The following is a 21,118-nucleotide window of genomic DNA, read 5'->3' as shown; positions in this document are numbered from 1 at the left end:
GCACATCTCTTTCAACTCCTAGAGACCTTCTACAGCACAGCTGAATTTTAGACACACTCACCCGGACCTAAAGTTACATGTTTCCTGGAGCTCCATGAGTTCTGTGGTGTTGTAATCTCCCTGCTCGCATTTTAAGTGAACAAAAGATGGGTGCTGGCATTCTGAGACAGTAATGGTGAACCTCAAAATCCTGCCTGGGGGCCAGACAGTTAAGCAACCAGCGCCCACAACCTCTACCATGATAGCATCCTGTCTGGGAACAACTCACTGATCAATAGCTGGGGTGTGAAATCCTCATTTCTGTGTTGTTCTATCACTGTAGTCCCCACTTTCCTATTGCTTGTCTGTATAATCTCTGTCTGGTGCTGTGATTCTTTCTGTCTGCTGTATAATTAATTTGTTGAGTGTAAACCAATTAAGGTGGTGGGCTATAATTGGTTAGATAATCATGTTACACTATGTTAGGATTGGTTAGTTACATTTCAGTAAAATGATTGGTTAGGGTATAGCTAAGCAGAACTCCAGTTTTACTATATAGTCTGCAGTCAATCAGGAAGTAAGGAGGGGAGGGGAGGGATGGGGAATTATGTTTTGCTAAGGGGAATAGGAACAGGGAATGGGAACAGGGACACAGGCAAGGCTCTGTGGTGTCAGAGCTGGGAAGGGGGACACTGAGGAAGGAAATTGGAATAATTGCTTGCTGGAAGTTTTCCCCAATAAACATTGAATTGTTTGCACCTTTGTGCTTTGTGCATTGCTGCTCTCTGGTCATGCGAGAAGGACCAGGGAATGGGAGCGTGATGGAATAAACCCTCTAACAAGTATGTCTTTCAGGGTGTGAAAACCCAGAACCAGTATAATTAAGCTGACCTAAGCCATGGTTAGATAGTGCTAAATGAAAGGAAAGATTGTTCTGTGAATGTAGCTATTACAGGGATGGAAAACCCTCCCCTCACTGTAGCAATGGTCTTCTCCACAGTGCTATAGCAGCATTTTAAGTGTAGACAGCCTCAGAGCAAGACCAGATTTGGCTCTGTGGATGCTCAGGCGCTAAGACAACAGTAATGACAATATACTAATGCATCTCTAGCTGGCAGGATTTGAACCTGCGTGGAGAGACCCCAGTCAATTTCTAGTCCATTGCATTAACCAGGGGTAGTTGATTATTTTATCAAGAGCCAAATTTCTTGGTCAAGGTCTAGTCAATGTATAGACACCAGAGAAAATAAATAATAAGTATATAGAAAGATTTTGCAGTCACTATGGGCATAACTATGACAATTGTTTCGTGTTTCACTCTATATATTTGGCACCACTGCCTTTCCCTTTAGTCTTGTAGTTTACCAAGGGTAAAACTAAATATCTCTTCAGATACCAGGGAGTGTTTATGTTCATTCCTGCAGGCTACACAGGGGTTTGATGTATCTGCTTTCAATCCTCCAGCTCTGCTGGGACAAGTAACATTTCAAGGTGTCACTGAACTGAAGGAGGGAGATCATTTTTTGACAGGTTACGCCTCCTCTTAAAGGTGTTTGTGTGGCTGGCAGCCCTGGTACCAGGTGTCTCCTGAGGGAAGAAAGTTTCTGTGCAAAATACTAAAACTTTTGACAGAGAGGAGGGAAAGGCCATGGCCACATGATGGGGCCAGTATGTACCACAACATGGTTCTTCTATGGGGGATGACTCTGAACACTGACTGAGCTCCACTCCCTTGTGTTTGAAAAGATGTTTAGTTTTGCACTTGGGAACCTGTAAGGCTGAAGCAATGTTATGGATGGTGACACTACGATTGAAGGGTTATTTAATGTTGTAAAAATTGTTAAAAACACTGAGCTTCAACTGGAACTGCCTGTTGTTAAAGGCTGGTTTCCCCACGTCAGTTCCATAAGCTCTGCTAGAAACACCCTGGATTCTCTCCTGCCTTGGTGGGAACTGGAGGGAATCGTCCCCTGCTGCCCTTGGCTCCAGGCTGGTTTTTCTGGGGAGGGGACATGGAATTGATTTGTTTGCTGTTGAGAAGGGAGCCGGGCCAGTTCTCAGGGAACGAGAACTCCCAGCATCTTCCCAGCCCAGCCCAGGCTGCTGCCCTGTCCCAGCCTCTGTTCCCCTGGTGGCCCCGCGTGTTTGACTCTAGAGCAGGCCGGGAGCAGCAGCTGAGGCAGAGGACAGCCTGGGCCGGGCAGATGCTAGGAGCAGAGCACCAGAGGCCTCTACTGGCTCCCTCCTCAGCAGCAAACAATCAGTCCCCACCCGCACCCCGGGACAGCAGCCTGGAGCCAAGGGCAGTGCCCAGTGGGGGTTTCTCATTTTCCTATTCCTGGGGTGAGCAGGGACCTGGGGGTGTTTCTAGCAGGGCAGTTGGAACTGAATTGGGGAACCAGCTTTTAATAACAGGCAGCTCAAGTTCAGACTAATTTTGTTACAATTTTCTTTATAATGTAAAATAATTCAAAAGTAAACAGGCAGGAATGATTGGAACTCTTTTCTCCCGTTCATGGAAAGAAACGGCTTTTTGGCTTTTCATGATACAGGAGTCAGGTTCGTTCACTGTTCAGAAGCCTGTTGTGTTTCATTTCTTAGGTTCTGCTGCCATCGTGTGACCATTTGCTTCCCCTCCTTTCTGTCCAAAGCGCAGAGCCCAGTTCCTCCAGGGAGAGAAGGACATCTTTCTTCTTTCCTTCCTCAACAGCCCCCTTCCCTGGAGAGCCCCTTGCTGGGGTCTGGGTGGGAACAGCCGTTTCTGAGGATTAATTTCACACCATATTTGGTGTTGATATATAGATTTTACAGCCAGACTAGATCACTAGGTACCTCTGCTCTGACCTGATTCAGAACAGCGTCCAGATAATTTTATCCAGTGATTCCTACAACCACCCCAAGATATTCTGGCTGAACGAGGAGGGTTCATTCAGAAAGTCATCGTGTTTGGATGTAAAGGTGTGAAATGATGGGGAAATTGGCCCCTCTTTCAAGTTTAAATGTTGTAACTTCTACATCTAGACCGGGTGGCCAACCTGAGCCTGAGAAGGAGCCAGAATTTCCCAATGTAACTGCCAAACTTGCACCTTTGTATGTAACTGCTGAGTCAGTTGTGAACCTTCCCATCATTATCATTATCCCTTCGAAATGATGATGGTGATGGACACTTGGCTCGATATCCCAGTGTGCCCTGGACATCTACAGGTTGCATTAGCCAATCCAACCATTCGGCACTTGCAGATGGGCACCTCTGTATTGTGCCTGAGTCTTGTACAGCTATGAAAGGCTGATAGATGCCGATATTTTCCCGTCTTTTTAACCAGCACTAATACCCAGCCAGGCCAGGGCTGGGAAGAGAGAGAGAGCAGCAGGTTTCCCCAATTGTTTCCTGCTTGCTTTTTCTTGACTAGCTTCACCTCTGCACCAACTTGCACTTTTCCTGTGTGAGCCTGGCTAGCTCAGTTGGCAGAGCATCAGACTTTTAATCTGAGGGTCCAGGGTTCAAGTCCCTGGTCAGGTGATAAACTTCTCACTATGATTGTAAAAATCTGACTTTCTGGAGTCTTCTTTGGTGTTACTCTTTCTCTTCAGGATTTTCCTTTCCTAAGAAGGGCCTTTGTGTGGGGGGGATTGAAGGAACAACTCCTTGACATCCCCTCTGTCCTTGCAGCCTGGAGGAATAAAGGCCTCTGGGCATAGAGCATGTTCCTTCCCTACAGACAAACACACAGAATATCCCTAAGGAATTAGAATCACCCGCTGCCTTCCCCTGTCCTGCTGGATCCCCAAATGAAGATGCTCTTCAGCCCAAACCCATGTCCCCTCTTTTCCCAGTGCCCCTCAGTCCCAACCCTCAGTCCCTCCTATGCTCACTGCTCCTCACTCCCAACCGGAGCCTGCTCCTCTTCACCCTTCTCCTCTGTCCCAACCCACAGCCCCCTCCTATTCCCAGTGCCCTCAGAACCAACCCACAGGCCCCTCCTCCTCAAGCTGCTCCTCAATCCCAACCCATGGCTCCTCCTTCCCTCCAGCAGCAGGTGCTTCAGACCCCCTCAGGAAGATTTTCTTGCAAGGTTTCGTGTATGAGTCTGCATGTGGATTTCACAGTATGTTGGAAATAGCTTGGGTTGCTTGCCGAAATGATCACTTGTGGCTGGTGTTGGATTCCCAGTCTCCTTGTTATTGGGGCAGGAGAAACAAAGGGTTGTTATCCTTGATATGTGAATCAAGGACTCAACCCTAGGTGCAAACTAAATGAGCTGCCCACAGATTCTGGCAGCCACAATGAGCATTTGGTGCAAGAGCTCAGACCCATCCCTGTCCCAGAAGGAGGGGGCCATCCGTGTGGGGCTTGGACCACTGACCTATCAGCTCTTAACTCCCAAACTTTCAGTAACTCTATCATCAGTGCCAGTGAGTGTAATTTAAACCATAAGAAAAACCACACTGGGCTAGACCAAAGGTCCATCTAGCTCTGTATTTTATCTTCTGACAGTAGCCAATACCAGGTGCTCTAAAGCATCTCAACAAGGCACCACTGGGAGTTGAACCCAGCATCTCCTGTTTACAAAACAGGTACTTTAACCAGCTAAACCATGGTGCCTGCCTGTGGCTAAAGTAAAGTGTCTGCTCACACCTGACTCCCTGCATCCCCACCTGGGCCCCACAAAGCAGAGCAGCAGGTGAGGTTTTTCTTGCAAGCTGTGTGTGTGAGTGAATCTTTGGCCAGGTCTGCACTACAAAGTTATTTCAGCAGAATTATATTGCTCAGGTGTGTGAAAAACACACTATGCTCCCTCGGTTGGCACTGCAATGCCACATCTGGTGACAAAACTGCCCTGTTTTGGTGACCAAATAAAACCACTTCGATGAGCTTTTGCAGCAAACTTAAAGTGACAGAGTGTCAGTGTAGACGCTGCTGTTCATTATATCACCATAACTGGCCTCTGCCAGTATCCCACAATGCCCGCCGTGAACTCGCCTGCCCTGCATTCCTGCTACAGAGCCATGGGCCCTCCTTTCATCGCTCTGGGAAGTTCTGACAGCTGAGCCTGCTGCTCTGCTCCAGCAGCCAGGAGCAAATCACTGCCGTGGATGCTGCTCTCTCCCGCCCTGCGAACACAGAGCAGGGTGGTGGGAACTTCCTTACATGGGGGGCACCGGCATCCGAACTGTGACTCCCCCAGGACACCCCTTCCCTAGAGGAGGCTCTTACCTTCTAAACAGGGATGGCTGTTTTCTAGTAAAATCACTAAAAGGGAAGGAGAAAACTCAAAAGAGGCTCCTCCTGGCGCTCACGTACCTGAACCCGAATACTCTCTCAGTCCTCAAAGAGAGACCTGGAGAAGGAGACTTGCTGAAGCAAAGCCACAGGGGTCTCTGAGGTTTCCCTGGCCCCTCACCCCTGTCCTGCCTGGCTGATGTCAGCATCTCTCTGTGAGGTCACCACCTCCCCACCACCTTTGACCAATAGTCTGAGGTCCTGCAAAAGGCCTTTGTGATGTCACTGCCTGTCACGGACTCTCAGATCCTGCCCACTCTTGGCCCTGTGCGGTCTGTGGGGGGTGCCCCTTTCAGTGCGACAGCCCTTGGCGGGGGTCCACTCTCGCTCGGGGTCAGGCCCCTCCACCTCCTGGAGCCGCACCTCTCTGAGCCTTAGCACGTCTGTCTCTCGCCGTGGGCCCCCTCAGGGAGTCCACGCGCTCTGGACCCCCTGGGCCTCCTAACCCCCGAAGGGGTTGATGCCCCTGTTCTCTAGACCGAGTGACTCTCAGCCAGTGTAAAACAGGAGGGTTTATTGATAGTTGAACACAGCACAGGAAACTCTCAGGGCCTCAGGCCTGGCCTCCTCAGCCCAGCACATCCCAGTCCCCTGCAGCCAGGGGGGCTCTGCCTGCTTCCTCGCCAGCCCCGAGCCCCCTGCTCCCAGCTGGGCCTCCGATATCCCGGCCCCAGGCCCCGCCTCTGACCATTGTCTTTTCTCCAGGTAACCCGGGTTGCCTGGGCCTCCTCCCCTCTCTGCCCTCCTCTGGCTGGAACAGGTTGGTCACGGGGTCCTCTCCCCGCAGCCCATTGTCCTCTCACTGGCCAGAACTGGCTGTGACTCCTGAGCTGGGTCTCCGGGTCACCAGTCGCTGGGGTCTCCATCCTCCAGGCCATCAGCCGGGGTCCCAAGTCCCTCTCCGATCCTCTGTAACAACAAACTCCCTCTCCCCTCCCCTCGTTAAACCAGTAACACCCGGGGACACTGAGTCCCGCTCCCTGTGCATGCAACCCACTGGAAAACACAGAAAACCCCAAGAAACTCCCCCACTTCGTCAAAGAGCCCAGCACCTCTCCTCCTCTGGGCACCTAGAGCAGAGGTGGCTGGTGCTGACGGCTCCAAGGGAAGGCTTAAAAGCCACAGAACAACTGAGGTCAGGGCCAGAGGAGGGCAGGACCATGCCTATGTGCGGCCTTCAGACAGGCACAAAAACACCCAGCCAGGCTGCTCCCTGCCATGACGAACCCCCACTGAAGCATGCGGGGCAGCTGCTGATGCTCTGTGGCCAACATCAGAAGATGGGAGGAAAGCAGGGCCAGCCCCCCTGGTGGGGCCTCTTACCATTCCCACTCAAGGTGCTGACTTTGGCAGTGGGGCAGGAGATTTTACCCCAAGAGGCTTTTCCCCAGCTGGCGAGAAGCAGAGAAACACCCAGGCTCCCAAGGTGCTATGTAGCAACCCCCTCAAGCACAGGGACAGGCGCACACTTGGAAGAGGGAAACTGCTCCACACACTAGCCCGGGCAGCCACCCAGTTTCTTTGGCAAGTCAGGAAGGGCAAAGGCGAGACTGGAAGCACCTGGGGCTCATGCCCCAGCCTTTGTGACGCCCACCCCCCAACTCCTTCCTGGGGCTCTAGCTGAAGCCAGAGCATTGGCCTGAGCAGCCAAGAAGAGGTTCCAGCCCTGAAGGGAGCAGGACGTTCAGCCCAAAGGTAAAACTGCACAAGCACAACCACAAAGGGACTCACACCCTCAATCTCCTGATCCGAAGTCAGACACCTTATCCATTAGGCCACGTGGTCACATAGAAAAAGGGCCCTCCAGGCACTTCTTTGGAAAAGGCCGACACTGACGCATCCGACGAAATGGGGATTCACCCACGAAAGCTCATGCTCCAATACGTCTGTTAGTCTGTGAGTTGCCACACGACTCTGCTGCTTTTGCAGACACTGTGTTTCTCAGGTCAGCTACTGAGGGGGGCCGAGACTCTCTGGGCACAAGAAGTCGAGTTCCCAGTGAGATGTGAGACTTAATTCTCTGGAGCCAGGTGCAGGGCTTTGGCAGGGAGGCTCAGGCATGGGGGATTGGGGTGCAGCGGACAGGCCGGCTGTCTAGATGCGGAGATTTAGTCTCACTGAGGGGGAGGAGGAAAACTGCTGACAGGCAGTGGCCAGGGCCGGTGCAACCACTAGGCAAACTAGTCGGCCGCCCAGGGTGCCAAGTGGTTGGGGCACCAAAAGCACACTCAGGGGCGGGAGTGGAGGTGAGCTGGGGCAGGGGGCTGGGAGGTGCGGGGGGAGGGCTGCCCACAGCAAGTAACGGGGGTGGGGGTGTGTGTGCAGGTGAACCGCTCCCTGTCCCAGCTCACCTCTGCTCCATCTTCTCCCCTGAGCACGCCGCCCCTGCTCTGATTCTCCTCCCCTCCCAGGCTTGCGGCACTAAACAGCTGATTGGCACCGCAAGCCTGGGAGGCGGGAGAAGTGGAGCGGCGCCAGCGAGCTCAGGGGAGAAGGTGGAGCGGAGGTGAGCTGGGGAGGGGAGCTGCTGCAGGGGGGGCTGCCCGGCTCTTCCCCATGGCCCCCGCCCCTGCACTCACTGCATGGTACGTGGAGTGACCCAGCCCCAGCCTGGTCCACTCCCCTGGCTCCCAGCCACGCCGCCGGCGAGTGCTGTGGGGCGGTTCCCCCTCCCCCAAGCTTGGGAGCCAGGGGAGCAGAGCAGGCTGGGGCCCCAGGCCTCCATGGGGAGAAGCAGAAGGGGGCTGGCCCCAGGCCGTCGTGGGACATGGGGGGCCGGCTACTTCCTGGGGGAAGTGGAGTGACCCAGCCCCAGCCTGCTCTGCTCCCCTGGCTCCCAGGCTTGTGTTGGTGTTGGCTGGATTTGTGCGGGTGTTTGTGTGTGTGTGGCTGGATTCATGCATGTGTTCATGTATGTTTGCAATTGTGTGTGTGTGCATGCTCTGCTGCCTTCTGCCGGCGTGACAACCATTTCTCCATATGTCACAGCCCCCATACCGTCGACCCTGATGGTGATTTCCCCATGTTACAAGGGCTGGCTGGCCTGACCTGTCTCCCCTCTGCAGAGTGTGGTGGGGCTGCAGCTCACCCCCTGTGGGGCAGGAGTGCCAAGGTGCAGGGCACTGGGCTTCAATGCACCTGGAGAGCAGCTCAGGTGAGGCAGGGCAGGGCGTGTGGTGTCTGTTCTGCGTTGCCTGGTGCGAGGCCATTGCACTAATCCCCACCCACGATGCACAGCGCACCCGAGAGGGGGCCAAGCAGACGATCCAGCACGAGGGGATCATTCTCATTGGTAGCTGTCCAGTGGCAGTGAGTTCCACAGGCCTTGGCACATGCTGTGTGGGGCAGGAGGTCCTTGTATTTGGAGCAGTGGGAGTGAACTGTGTGCAGTTGTGTCTCTGAGCACGATTGTGAATATTATGGTGTGTGGGGGGTGATTGTGAGTGTGGCTGGGGGTGTGATTGTTTCTCTCTTTGGGGGTTGGGCTAGCATGTCCCTCTGGGTGTGTTGTGTGTGTGTTCTTGGGATTGTGTGAGTCCCTTCGTGAGTCTGTGTGTGTGTGTGTGTGTCAGTGTCACTTGCTGCAGGATACAAAGTCCTGCAAAGCCATTTCCTACTGGTTAGTCCAGCGCACGCGCGCACACACACACACACACACACAGCCGGGCGCAGCCCGCCAGCAGGGGCAGCAGGGACACACACGTCTCTCCTGGGCCAGCTTGGACAATGTCCCATCACGACCCGGCACAGTGCTGGTGCCCCCACACGGGGGTGAGCAGTGACTGGGCGGGGGGACTCGGGGAAGGAGCAGGACTCATTCAGGGTGGGGGTGACGCTGTCCCTGCAGCGGGTGTTTACAGGTGTTTAGAGCCGGGCTCACCCGGGAGGCGCGGGGCCGGGGCAGCGGGAGTCGGGGTGACACGCGGCGGTGCCTGGGCCGGCGGACCCACCGGACCGCTCACACCCAGCCGGGAGGGGTTACAAGGGGCGCGGGAACATCCCGCTGGGCGGACACGGGATCCAGCCCCGGACAGAGCCAGACCCGGACCCGCCCCCGCACGGACCCGCCCCGCGCCTCCGCCCCGACCAGCCGCAGTGTGCCGGGGGGGGGTGCAAGGGGCGAAGCGGCGCAGCACGTTCCTGCGCGGGGCCGCGGCCCACCCTGCACCGGGGCGGGGCCGGGGCTCCCTGGGGCGGGGCGGGGATGAGGAGTTGCGTTGGGGGGAGGTGTCAGGTTGACCCAGGGACCCGCCCTCACCTGGGCTGGAGAGGACGGAGGCGCCCCGGGGCAGGCTGGGAGTTGTAGTTCCTGGCTCGTCTCAGCATGGCGGAGAGAGCGCGGGGCAGAGACTCGGCGCGTGGGGAGGCCCGGTTCCCCCGGCGCGCTGCGGCGTTGGGATTCGAATCCCGTTTGGGATCCGGGCGGGAGGGCGCAGGGCAGAGGCAGCGCGGAGTGAAAGGGCTTCACCCCAGCTGGGCCTGGGGGCAGCAGCGGGGCTGAGCTGCCTGGGAGCAGCCCCTGGCGGCAGCCTGGGGCCGTGGGGCCTTCAACCCCAACCTGCCCCGCAGTGTCTCCCCCGCTGTGACCCTCCCGCCAGCCCCGCCCCGGCGTCCCCTCCCCACCCTGTCTGCTCTGCCCGGCCTTTCCCTTCGCCCCCGCCCTCCTCCCCATCCTCAGCGCCCGACCCCCTCCTCCTCTCGCCCCACCCCGACCTCCTCCTCCCTGTCCTCAGCGCCCGACCTCCTCCTCCCGCCCCACCCCGACATCCTCCCCCTCCCTGTCCTCAGCACCCTCCCCTCCCCTCCCCCCCAGCACCCTCCTTCTCCTCCCCATCCTCAGCACCCCGCCCCCTTCCTCCTCCTCCCCATCCCCATCCTCAGCACTCCTCCCCTCCTCCCCTCTGTAGGGCCCCGACAGCCCCTTCAAGCCCCCAACCTGCCCCCGTGTCTCCCCTTCTGTTGTGACCCTCTCGCCAGCCCCACCCCATCTGTGGGGATCCCCAGCGTCCCCTCCCCACCCTGTACACTCTGCCTGGCCTTTCCCTTCACCGCCCTCCTCCTCCTCCTCCTCTCCCCATCCTCAGTGCCCCGACACCGACCTCCTCCTCTCGCCCCACCCGGATGACCTTTTCCTCCTCCTCCCCTGTCCTCAGTGCCCCATCCCCCTTCCTCCTGCCCCTCCTCCCCCTCAGTGCCCTGCCCCTAATTGATTCCAGCCCATTTCTCCATTGCTGGGCCCCACTTTCCCATCCCCAGTCCATCCCAGGGTGTGAGGTTCCTCATCTCCAATCTCTGCTACCCCCCAACCTGCCGAGTTCCCCTTTTCAGCCACTGTGGGGTCCTCCAACCGCCCCACCCATCCACTCTGGGCTCTCTAAATCCCACATTCCCACAATGCACCTTGGTAACCCCACCCTCCTCTATCCCTAATCCCCCTAGTCCCTTCCCTTGGGTCCTCCTGGGCACCCCAACCCACAGTCCGGCCCCCACATACATCCCAGTCACTCATTCACACGCTGAGCTAGTTCTTCAGGGGCCCCCACAGCCCCCCAAACTCCTCCATCCATGAGCCCCATTGGCCTGTGGCCAGGAAGGTGGGGAAGCTCCCACTCTGGCTGGGCTGGGTGTGGGTGTTAATCTTTTTCTGTCTTGTGTGTGCTGTGCTCAGCAAGGCTTTTTGCTCCCTCGGGGTGGGGGATGGTTTTGGCAGAAGGTGACGTGCTTTGGTAGCCCTGTGGATGCTGCGTGGTGTCTGGAATGGGGCGTGTGTGTTCCCATCATGCCCCTTCCCCTCTGCCTGCAGAGCTGAGCACAGACAGGTCTGAGGAGCAGAGCAGGAGCTCTGGGAAGGAGAAGAGCAATATGAAGATGGAGTCTAAGATGAGACCAGGTGACTTCTGTGGAGGGAGACATGCTGGACAGCGCCAAGGATTGGGGAGACAACAAGGTGTGAGCCCAGGGCTCAGATTTCTAATTGTAGCTGTGATGGCAGAATGGGAGGAGGGTTGAAGCCGGAGCCCTGGGGTGCGGGAGTAGCGAGAAGAGGAGCCTCGCCACCATTGCTTTTTCTTTTCCTCTTGTGTTGTGTTTCATACCAAGGGAAAAGAAGTCGCGGGGACGGAGTCCAGCCCCGAGGTGAGATGGAAAGTGAGCGAGAGCAGTGACAGGGTGAATCCTGTTGATGCCAGGCAAGACCTGCCCAGCTGGGATGAGAGTAGCTGTCTCTGTCGGTGAGAGAAGTGTCTGGTTTGGGGAGGGCTCTGGTCACAGCCCCCCTGGCTCCAGGCAGGGACTTCCTGTTACCTGGGTGTGGGTTTCCAGACTAGCTGTGGCTTCAAGGGAGATGATGTTGCCATTTGCAAGGGCTGATCATCTCTCTGGCCAGGAGTGGTGTGTGCTCCCTAGCAGAAAGTTGGATCCATGAGGGTGACTCCCTGTTCTGAGTTTCTTTCTTCCTCCGAGGTTTCTCTCTCTGTGTTGGCCAACTCACACTCAAACTCTCTCTCTCCTTTCATGGACATCTGTCATGTTCAGTTGCCTGCATCCTCTTTCTCTGCTCCCCCTCCCCCAGTCTCCTATGGGCTCAGCTGGGTCCATCTGCCCACGGGCAGGGTCTCTGCCATACTGGGAAGGATGTGTCCTGCCTGCCAGGATAAGGGGGTTGCTCCTCCCACCCCCTATCTTCAGGGAGACCTCATTGCTGTAACTGGGTCACAGCATGAGTGGCCAGTCATGTCTTTGGGGCTGTGGGGCCTGAGACTGAGAGGGGTGGGCTCGCGGTCATGGCTTTGGGCACAGGAGAAGAGGGGCTGCGATTAGAGATGCCCAGAACTTCCCTTATCACCTGTGTCAAGTATCAGAGGGGTAGCCGTGTTAGTCTGGTTCTGTAGAAGCAGCAAAGAATCCTGTGGCACCTTATAGACTAACAGATGTTTTGCAGCATGAGCTTTCGTGGGTGAATACCCACTTCTTCGGATGCAAGCAGTGGAAATTTCCAGGGGCAGGTGTGTATATATAAGCAAGCAAGAAGCAAGCTAGAGATAACGAGGTTAGATCAATCAGGGAGGATGCCAATTACAGAACCAGTTTCTCCTCCCTTGGTTTTCACACCTCAGCTGCTGGAACAGGGCCCCATCCTCCCTGATTGATCTAACCTCGTTATCTCTAGCTTGCTTCTTGCTTGCTTATATATACACACCTGCCCCTGGAAATTTCCACTGCTTGCATCCGAAGAAGTGGGTATTCACCCACGAAAGCTCATGCTGCAAAACATCTGTTAGTCTATAAGGTGCCTCAGGATTCTTTGCTGCCTTATCACCTGCTAACTCCATTACTGCATCACCCAAAAGCCTCGCTCAGGGTCCACTATGCCTCCTTGTGCTGGGCACTGCAGGGCCAATCAGAGGGACAGCAGGATGCATGAGAAAATAGATGAGTGTGTGAGGCAGATGGGTGAAGGGGTGTGTGTGGCATACATGGGGGACGGATGGGAGGTTGAGGGTTGGACGGACAGCGGGACAGATGGAGAGCTGCAGGGACGGATGGTGACATCACAGGCTGGACTTGTGATGGGTTCAGCTCATGGCCGCTGGCCCTGTCATCTCCTGCCCCCATCTGCCCGTCTGACTCTGCCCCTGTCTCTCACAGGCAGCACTCAGCAGAGTCTGGCCCTGTCGTTACACTGGTGCCTACATGCAGTGCACACCTGTGTGTTATGTGCTCCTGGAGAGCTCAGGCAGGGACAAGCGTGCGGCTCACGGCTGCTGAACCAGCTACTCCAAAACTGCCACAGATCTCCCCCTCCTTGGGCAGCCAGACCCTGGCCGGGGGGTTCCCTGTCCCTCCTCGCTGCCAAAGCAGCCTGCTCAGCACAGAGACCAAGGTCACCTGCCTCCGCCCAGCCTCTAGCTGGAGCTGCTCCAGCCCCGAATTGCTGGTATCCAGCCTGGCTGGAGTTGGTGCGATGTCCTAGCAGAGTCCATTCTTTCTCCCCGGTAGATGACAATTTTCCCCACTGCAGTTAGTTGCTCTTTCTCTGCTTCCCCATAGCCCCTCCCCAGTGATAGGGACCCCTGCTGGCCAGGCACGGGAGTGTCCTGTAGGTGCCTTCTTGTAGGAGCAGTGACTCCTGGTGGCGAGGGGCAGCAATGCCTGGCATGTATCCCCCCTAGTATTGCTGCAGCGCCCCCTGGTGGCCACTGAGGGCAGTTGCCTATGTGACCCCACCACTGCCATTGCGCCTGTGAGCGCTGGTGGGCAGGTGAGGCAGGGCCCTGTATGTATATCAGCCATTGGGGCAGTGCCCTCTGCGTATCCACTCTCATCTCGGTGACTCGTGTTGCCCAGGTGGGGCAGTCCCCTGTGTGTATTTACTCCCCCAACCCCTGCATTGGGCCAGTGACCACTGGTAGCCAGAGGAGTCAGTGCCTGAGGTGTGTTCTTCACCTCCCCCAAGGTGGCAGGGCGCCTGGGTGGCCGTGTCAGGCAGTGCCCTGGGTGTCTTCCAACCCCTTTGTGGCAGTGATCCCTGCTCCTGGTGTGTGTCACTCCCCCACTAGGGATGTGCACTGGTGGCCAAGTAGGGCAGTGCCCTGTGTGTAGCCGCCTCCCTCTCCCCCCGGGTGACCAGATAGAAAGTGTGAAGAATCGGGATGGGGTGGAGGGTAATAGGCACCTACATAAGAAAAAAACCCGAATATTGGGCTGTCCCTATAAAATCGGGACATCTGGTCACCCTATCCCCTCTACCCCTGTGCCAGATATGGCAGGCACTGATCCCTGGAATCTCCGTGGGGCAATACCCTCTGTATATCCCCCAATTGGGGCAGTGACCCCTGCTGGTCAGGTGGAGCAGTGCCCTGTGTGTGTTTGTCTCCCCTATTTAGGTAGTGACCCCTGGTGGCTAAGTGAGGCAGTGGCCTTTGATTTCCTCTTCTCTCCCCAGCCCCCTCTCTCTCTTGGGTAGGGCCCCCAGTTGGGGCACTACCCGATGTGTATCTCTACTAATGGGAGCAGTGACCTCCTGTGGTGCCTTGGTGTGGTAGTGCCCTATTGGTATCTCCCTCCCGCTCTCCCCACACCATTGTGGTAGTGGCCACTTCAGGCAGGGGCCTGTTTATCATCCCCCCACACCACCACCACCACTGCAGCAGTGCCCCCTGGTGGCCATGTGCAGCAGTGCCCTGCATGTATCCCCCCCAACCATTGCTGCAGTGACCCCAGGTGCCCAGTTTGAGTAGTAGCCTGTGTGTACCTCACCTCTTGGGGCAGTAACATGTGGGGTCACATAGGGCAGTGGCCTGTATGTACCATCTCCTCTGGAGCAGTGACCATTGGTGTCTTGGTGCTAAGATGGAGCCACCTCTGGGTTACATGGTGGGGCTGTTTACAGGACAATGGGGACAGGCCCCCCCGTTCCAGGAAGTAGGGGAATGTCTGGTGTTCGGAGCAGAGCGTTCCACCTTCTATTGAACTGTGATGTTTTGAGCACCTTTCCCCTGCATGAAGAAGACCCTGTATGGCTCCAAAGCTGGTCCAGTAACAGCACCTCACCTGCCTTGTATCCCAGCAAGTGACTGACACACACACACACACACACACACACACACACACACACACACACACACACAAAGGGACTCACACAATCCCAGGAACACTCACACACAATACACTCAGAGGGACATGCTAGCCTAACCCCCAAAGAAACAATCACCCCCCCCAGCCACAGTCACAATCACACCCCCACACACACCATAATATTCACAATCATGCTCAGAGACACAACTGCACACAGTTCACTCCCACTACTCCAAATACAAAGACCTCCTGCCCCACACAGCATGTGCCAAGGCCTGTGGAACTCACTGCCACTGGACTGCTACCAATGAGAATGAGCCCCTCGTGCTGGATCATCTGCTTGGCCCCGCACTCCCTCTCGGGGTGCGCTGTGCGGCGTGACTGGGGATTCTGCAACGGCCCAGCACCAGGCAACGCACAACGAACACCACATGCCCTGCCCTTCCTCACCTGAGCTGCTCTCCAGGTGCATTGGAGCCCAGCACCCCACATCTTGGCACTGGGGGTGAGCTGCAGCCCTCACCACACTCTGCAGCGGGGAGAAGGGTCAGGCCAGCCAGCCCTTGTAAGATGGGGAAATCACCATCGGGGTCGACGGTATGGGGGCTGTGACCTACAGAGAAATAGTTGTCGCGCTGGCAGAGGGCAGCAGAGCATGCACACACACACAATTGCAAACATATGCATGAATCCAGCCACACACACACACACACACACACACACACACACACACACACACACACACACACGTGCTAATATACACAAACACCCGCACAAATCCAGCCCACACCAACACAAGCCTGGAAGCAAGGGTAGAAGAGCAGGCTGGGGCTGGGTCACTCCACTTCCTGCAGGAAGTAGCCAGCCCCCATCCCCCATGGAGGCCTGGGACCAGCCCCCCTCTGCTTCCCCCCACGGAGACCTGGGGCCCCAGCCTGCTCTGCTCCCCTGGCTCCCAAACTTGGGGGGGGGAACCGCCCCACAGCACTAGCTGGCAGTGTGGCTGGGAACCAGGGAGTGGACCAGGCTGGGGCTGGGTCACTCCACTTACCATGCAGTGAGTGCAGGGGTGGAGGGGGGCAGGGGCTGGGGCAGAGCAGGGGCGGGGGCCATGCCCCCTGCAGCAGCTCCCACCCCAGCTCACCTCCACTCTGCCTTCTCCCCTGAGCTCGCGGTGCCGCTCCACTTCTCCCGCCTCCCAGGCTTGCGGTGCCAATCAGCTGTTTAGTGCGGCAAGCCTGGGAGGGAGGAGAATTAGAGCGGGGGCTGTGTGCTCAGGAGAAGACGGAGCAGAGGTGAGCTGGGACAGGAGGCGGTTCACCTGCACGGCCCCCTTACCTGCTGTGGGCAGCCCTCCCCCCTGCACCCCTCCCATCCTCCTGCCCCCGCTCATCTCCACTCCACTACCTCCCTGAGTGTGCTTTTTGGTGCCCCCAACCACTTGGCAACCTGACTCGGCAGCTGAGAGTCTGTGCAGACATCGGCTCCCCTGCTAGCCCCACAGGCAGCAGCAGCGCCAGCACCACAGGGGCACTCAATGCACTTCCTGTGGGGAAATGGCTCCTTGGCGTCCAGCTGCTAGAGTGAGAGCCAGGGGAGAGCAGTGTCTGGCTCACCCTGGGGGAGAGAAGAGACCTGGTGAGTGCGGATCTCCTCAGCCTCCCCATAAGGCTGGTCAGTTGTATTGTCACTGTGATAGTCGGTGCTTCCTTCAGGTCCGGCCCTAGAGGGTGCAGGGCCCAGGACAAATCCCCCTTTCTGTACCACCCACTCCCCCCCTTCCCCCAAGCTGCCACCGCTGTCCCATCTCTTCCGGGCCTTCACCTTTGTTGTGTATTTGGTTGTCATGGTTTTTGGGTCCTATGGCAACTGAGCTAGATTATTAGGGGATAGCCCGGCTGGCTTCGGCCAGTTGGGTGAGCTCTGTATCTATAAATAAAATGGTAGTTTGGTTAGCTGTCTGCTCTAAGGCCTCAAGTGATTTCTTCCTAAACCGACTGCCCCCAAGGATATAACAACCTTCCTGCCCCATTCCACTCCCTCCCCCCCCTCATCCCGTCCCTGCTCGTCCTCCTCCCTGCCCAGCGCCTCCTGCACCCCACTGAACAGCTGATCACTGGCAGGTGGGAGGTGCTGAAGGGGAAGAGGAGGAGCTTGTCAGCAAGGCTTGTAGTGGGGCAGGGGGAACTGGCTGCCAGTGGGCGCTGAGCACCTATTTTTTCTCTGTTGTTTCTGCAGCCCCGTAGCTCCCATGGAGTTGCTGACTTGGCTCCTTTCACACTCTAGAGAGAGGAGCTGAACCAGGGCTATGGCTGATCTATGGGGCACCAGGTGAGTGGCAGAGGCTTCAGGCGCTGAGAGTTTGCCTGACTCACCAGGGACATAGTGTGAGGTGGTGTCCCAGGGATCTCCATGAAAGGAGCAGAACAGGATTTACTTGGGGGTGGGGAGAGAATTGAGAGTGTCTCAAGGGGTTGTACAGAGGTTCCCCAGTGAGAGACTGGCTAAAACCCAGGCCTCACTGTGAGCAGGATTCGAACCTGCACAGGGGAACCCTATTGGGCTTCAACCCCAACCCCTTAACCACTCGGCCATCACAGCTGTGAGCACAAAATTGCCCCAATGCCAGAGAAACTGGTAAAGAATCACAATGCCCAGGCATGAAATCATCTGAACTACAGAATTCCCACCACAAACCTGGCTCTCAAAGCACAGGGGGGATTTGGGGTTTGTTCTCTTTGCTTAGCCATGTGCAGTAGCTCATGTTCCAATATGTCTGTTAGTCTATAAGGTGCCACAGGACTCTTTGTTGCTTTTACAGATCCAGACTAACATGGCTACCCCTCTGATACTCCTAGTGACACTCTCCGATGGATCCCCATCCTCCACTCACCGTGAGGTAGGTAGGAGCGGATCATTATTATCCCTACTGGAAAGAGGGAGAAGCTAAGGCTGAGAAAGGGAATTGACTTGTCTTAGGTCACACAGCCAGCCAGTGGCAGAGTTGGGAATAGGACCCAAGAGCCCTGATTTTGAAACTAACCATCAGATCTTGAATTTCACACATTGAATGACCTGAATAAAGTGCTCTCAGATGAGCTTCAGACTAACAACAGTTCACAGTAATTATTCAGCAAGTATTTGAGGAGAACTGCAATGTTAGAGAGAATCATGAACTGCTCAGAGACCATTAATGCAGAGAAGCAGCAAAATTTGTCAAACATATAACAGGTTATGACTTATTTCCTTGGTCTTAAAAAAGAACAACAAGGAGCTGAATCAGGGTAGAGACTGAGGACGGGAGGACGGGAACCTTGCCTTTAGGGGAGAACGTGGAAAAACTGAATAACTTAGGCCTGAGTCTGCCAAGGCCCTAGGATGCCAGCTCAGACAGGGGCAAACCAGCTCCTGTTTGGTGCACCGTGTTAACTCTGAAACCTAACAACGACAGTTTAAATGGTGGAAAATTCGGAGGCAAAATTCCTTCCTCTCCCATCCAAACTTCTGGCACCGATGACTTCTGTGACATTCTTCTGTGTGGTTGGAGCAAAACCCCACAGCGTCCTGAAAATGCAGTAGTGTGGGGCGGTGTGAAATGATCCCAGTGTCGTAAATAAACCAGGGGTCGCTGTGCTGAATGGGGTGGTCGGCTTCGTTTCTGATTTAATAAACTCCCCCACTTCCCCACTCCCCTTCCTGAAAGCCCCTGGAGCTGCAGTGTCACGTCCCCTTTGCCTCCTCAGAAATCTGGACTCTGCTACAGGCCCTAGGCCCAGCTTAGCCCCCAGGACTCAGGGCTTTGACTGCAGGGAATGTTCCTGCATTGGCCCCGGGAGATGTGGGGTGTTGGAGGGAGGGGTCAGAGCAAAGCGCTTTGCAGTTCTGGGCGGGGGCGGGGGGTCCCTTGCACCCAGAAGCTCCTTTGACTCCGCACAGGTGGGGTGGGGCTGCCCCTGGCTCCGGTCGCAGGCATAGGGCTGGAGGTTGTGATCAGGAGGGTGTGATTTCGGTGTCTGTCCTGGAGAGCAGGGCAGCCCTTGCCCTGGGGTTCCCAGCGCGGGGGTAGCCCTGTCTCCGGGCGAAAGGGACTGCTCGGGTCGGACTGGGGGAATGAGCGGGGAGGGAGTCGGGCACGGCCAGTGGGGCACACAGAGCAGAGGGCCCCTTGAGCCAGCGACCTGCCCCCGATGTTCTCTCCAAGCCTTGGCTGCGGTGTTGGCTCCTTGGCCCCCTGATTTCCCTGGTGCCTGTGCGGCGGCGCTAGCGGAGTTGGTCTCCCTGGCTGCCCTGGACAACAGAAGCGGGTTAAACCCAGGCTGCCTGGCTCTGAGACCGGGGGTGGGCTTGCACCCGGCACGCTAGGGCTCGTCCGGCTGCGGTGCCCTCTGGGCACCCTGGATTCTGGGAGGTTTCAGAAGGGCCGGCAGGGAGAGGGTTGGTTGAACTGGTGGCACCCAGCTGGTTTGGGCTGGGCTGGTTCCTGTCCCTCTGAGAGCCTGGTCAGCTCCAGCTAGTTCTCATGGCACTCGCCAACCAGCCAAGGCACTTCTGTGTGTGGCCCCAGGCCGGAGTCTCTGCTGCATGTTTCGAGTCGGACCCCAGGATGGGGAGGAACGGCAGCCTGAAGTCACCGTTGTGTCTCCCTCATCCAGGTCGGCTCCCACATCGTCCCCTGCACAAAGGAGAGCAGCCCACGGGCTGCTCTAGCTCACCCGGGCCTGGCATGGAAGCCCAGGACAGCCCGTGCACTCATTGCTCCAGTCACCCTCCCCTAGTCCCCACAGCTGGGTGGTGGGGCTACCCTCTGCCCCCCCTTTACGCGGCGCCCGACCATTCCAAAGCATTGTCCTCCCTCCGTCCTGGGGGAGGCCAGGCCGATGTTACAGCTGGCTCTGAAGCACAGGAAGGGCAGGCTGGGGATCTGGACTTGGACTCCGGAGACCAATCACTTATTCTGCCCCCTGCCTCAGGTTCCAGTGTGTGCAATGGAGATACCCCTTCCCAGCCTCCCTAGGAAGGAGCCAGAGCTGAAGCCAGAGCGCTCCGATCCTGCGGTGCTGGGGCAAGAGGAATCCTGATCTGGGTCAGAGCCTGTTCAGATGGCGCTAGGCCCTTCGGGGCAGCTCTGGCCTTCGGGGTGACAGGCCTGGACTCTCTCATTTGCCCTGTGCTGGGGAATGATGGCCCAGGGGGAAATGAATCTAGGGGAGTAAAAACCTCTGGTGGCTTTGTCTGTCTTGGCCAGCAGCTGTTCTGACAGCCAGGGACGTGCACCTGTCTTATCTCGGTGCAGAAAAATCATGGGCTTTAGGCTTTTAATATATTGTGCACCAGAGCCCAGCCCTCCGGAGGGAATTGTTTCTGAAAGGGTGAAGTCGTTTTGTGTGAACGGTTTCTTCCAAGCTGAGTATTTAAGCTGTCATGGGATAAAAGGAAAGGTCCTTTCATGGATTGAGAACTGGTTAAAGGACAGGGAACAAAGGGTAGGAATTAATGGTAAATTCTCAGAATGGAGAGGGTAACTAGTGGTGTTCCCCAAGGGTCAGTCCTAGGACCAATCCTATTCAATTTATTCATAAATGATCTGGAGAAAGGGGTAAACAGTGAGGTGGCAAAGTTTGCAGATGATACTAAACTACTCAAGATAGTTAAGACCAAAGCAGATTGTGAAGAACTTCAACAAGATCTCACAAAACTAAGTGATTGGGCAACAAAATGGCAAATGAAATTTAATGTGGATAAATGTAAAGTAATGCACATTGGAAAAAATAACCCCAACTATACATACAACATGATGGGGCTAATTTAGCTACAACGAGTCAGGAAAAGATCTTGGAGTTATCGTGGATAGTTCTCTGAAGATGTCCATGCAGTGTGCAGAGGCGGTCAAAAAAGCAAACAGGATGTTAGGAATCATTAAAAGGGGATAGAGAATAAGACTGAGAATATATTATTGCCCTTATATAAATCCATGGTACGCCCGCATCTCGAATACTGTGTACAGATGTGGTCTCCTCACCTCAAAAAGATATTCTAGCACTAGAAAAGGTTCAGAAAAGAGCAACTAAAATGATTAGGGGTTTAGAGAAGGTCCCATATGAGGAAAGATTAAAGAGGCTAGGACTCTTCAGTTTGGAAAAGAGAAGACTAAGAGGGGACATGATAGAGGTATATAAAATCATGAGTGATGTTGAGAAAGTGGATAAGGAAAAGTTATTTACTTATTCACATAATACAAGAACTAGGGGTCACCAAATGAAATTAATAGGCAGCAGGTTTAAA

The 21,118-nt window shown here is 55.9% G+C and overlaps 3 non-coding genes and 1 pseudogene across 3 annotated transcripts; 2 read left to right on the top strand and 2 right to left on the bottom strand.

Moving 5' to 3' along the window:
* The window catches only part of LOC120375436, a 648,226-nt pseudogene that overhangs the window by 565,114 nt on the left and 61,994 nt on the right, over positions 1-21,118 (top strand).
* Positions 3,427-3,499, top strand: TRNAK-UUU. Its single transcript has one exon. It is a non-coding gene; the product is annotated as a tRNA-Lys (tRNA).
* Positions 4,509-4,582, bottom strand: TRNAT-UGU. The gene has a single exon. It is a non-coding gene; the product is annotated as a tRNA-Thr (tRNA).
* TRNAS-UGA lies at positions 17,356-17,437 on the bottom strand. Its single transcript has one exon. It is a non-coding gene; the product is annotated as a tRNA-Ser (tRNA).

This window comes from Mauremys reevesii, linkage group 12 (assembly GCF_016161935.1).
Source record: "Mauremys reevesii isolate NIE-2019 linkage group 12, ASM1616193v1, whole genome shotgun sequence".
Taxonomy (NCBI): Eukaryota; Metazoa; Chordata; order Testudines; family Geoemydidae; genus Mauremys; species Mauremys reevesii.
Note: the sequence above shows the minus strand (reverse complement) of the source record. Positions and strands in the feature narration are given on the sequence as shown.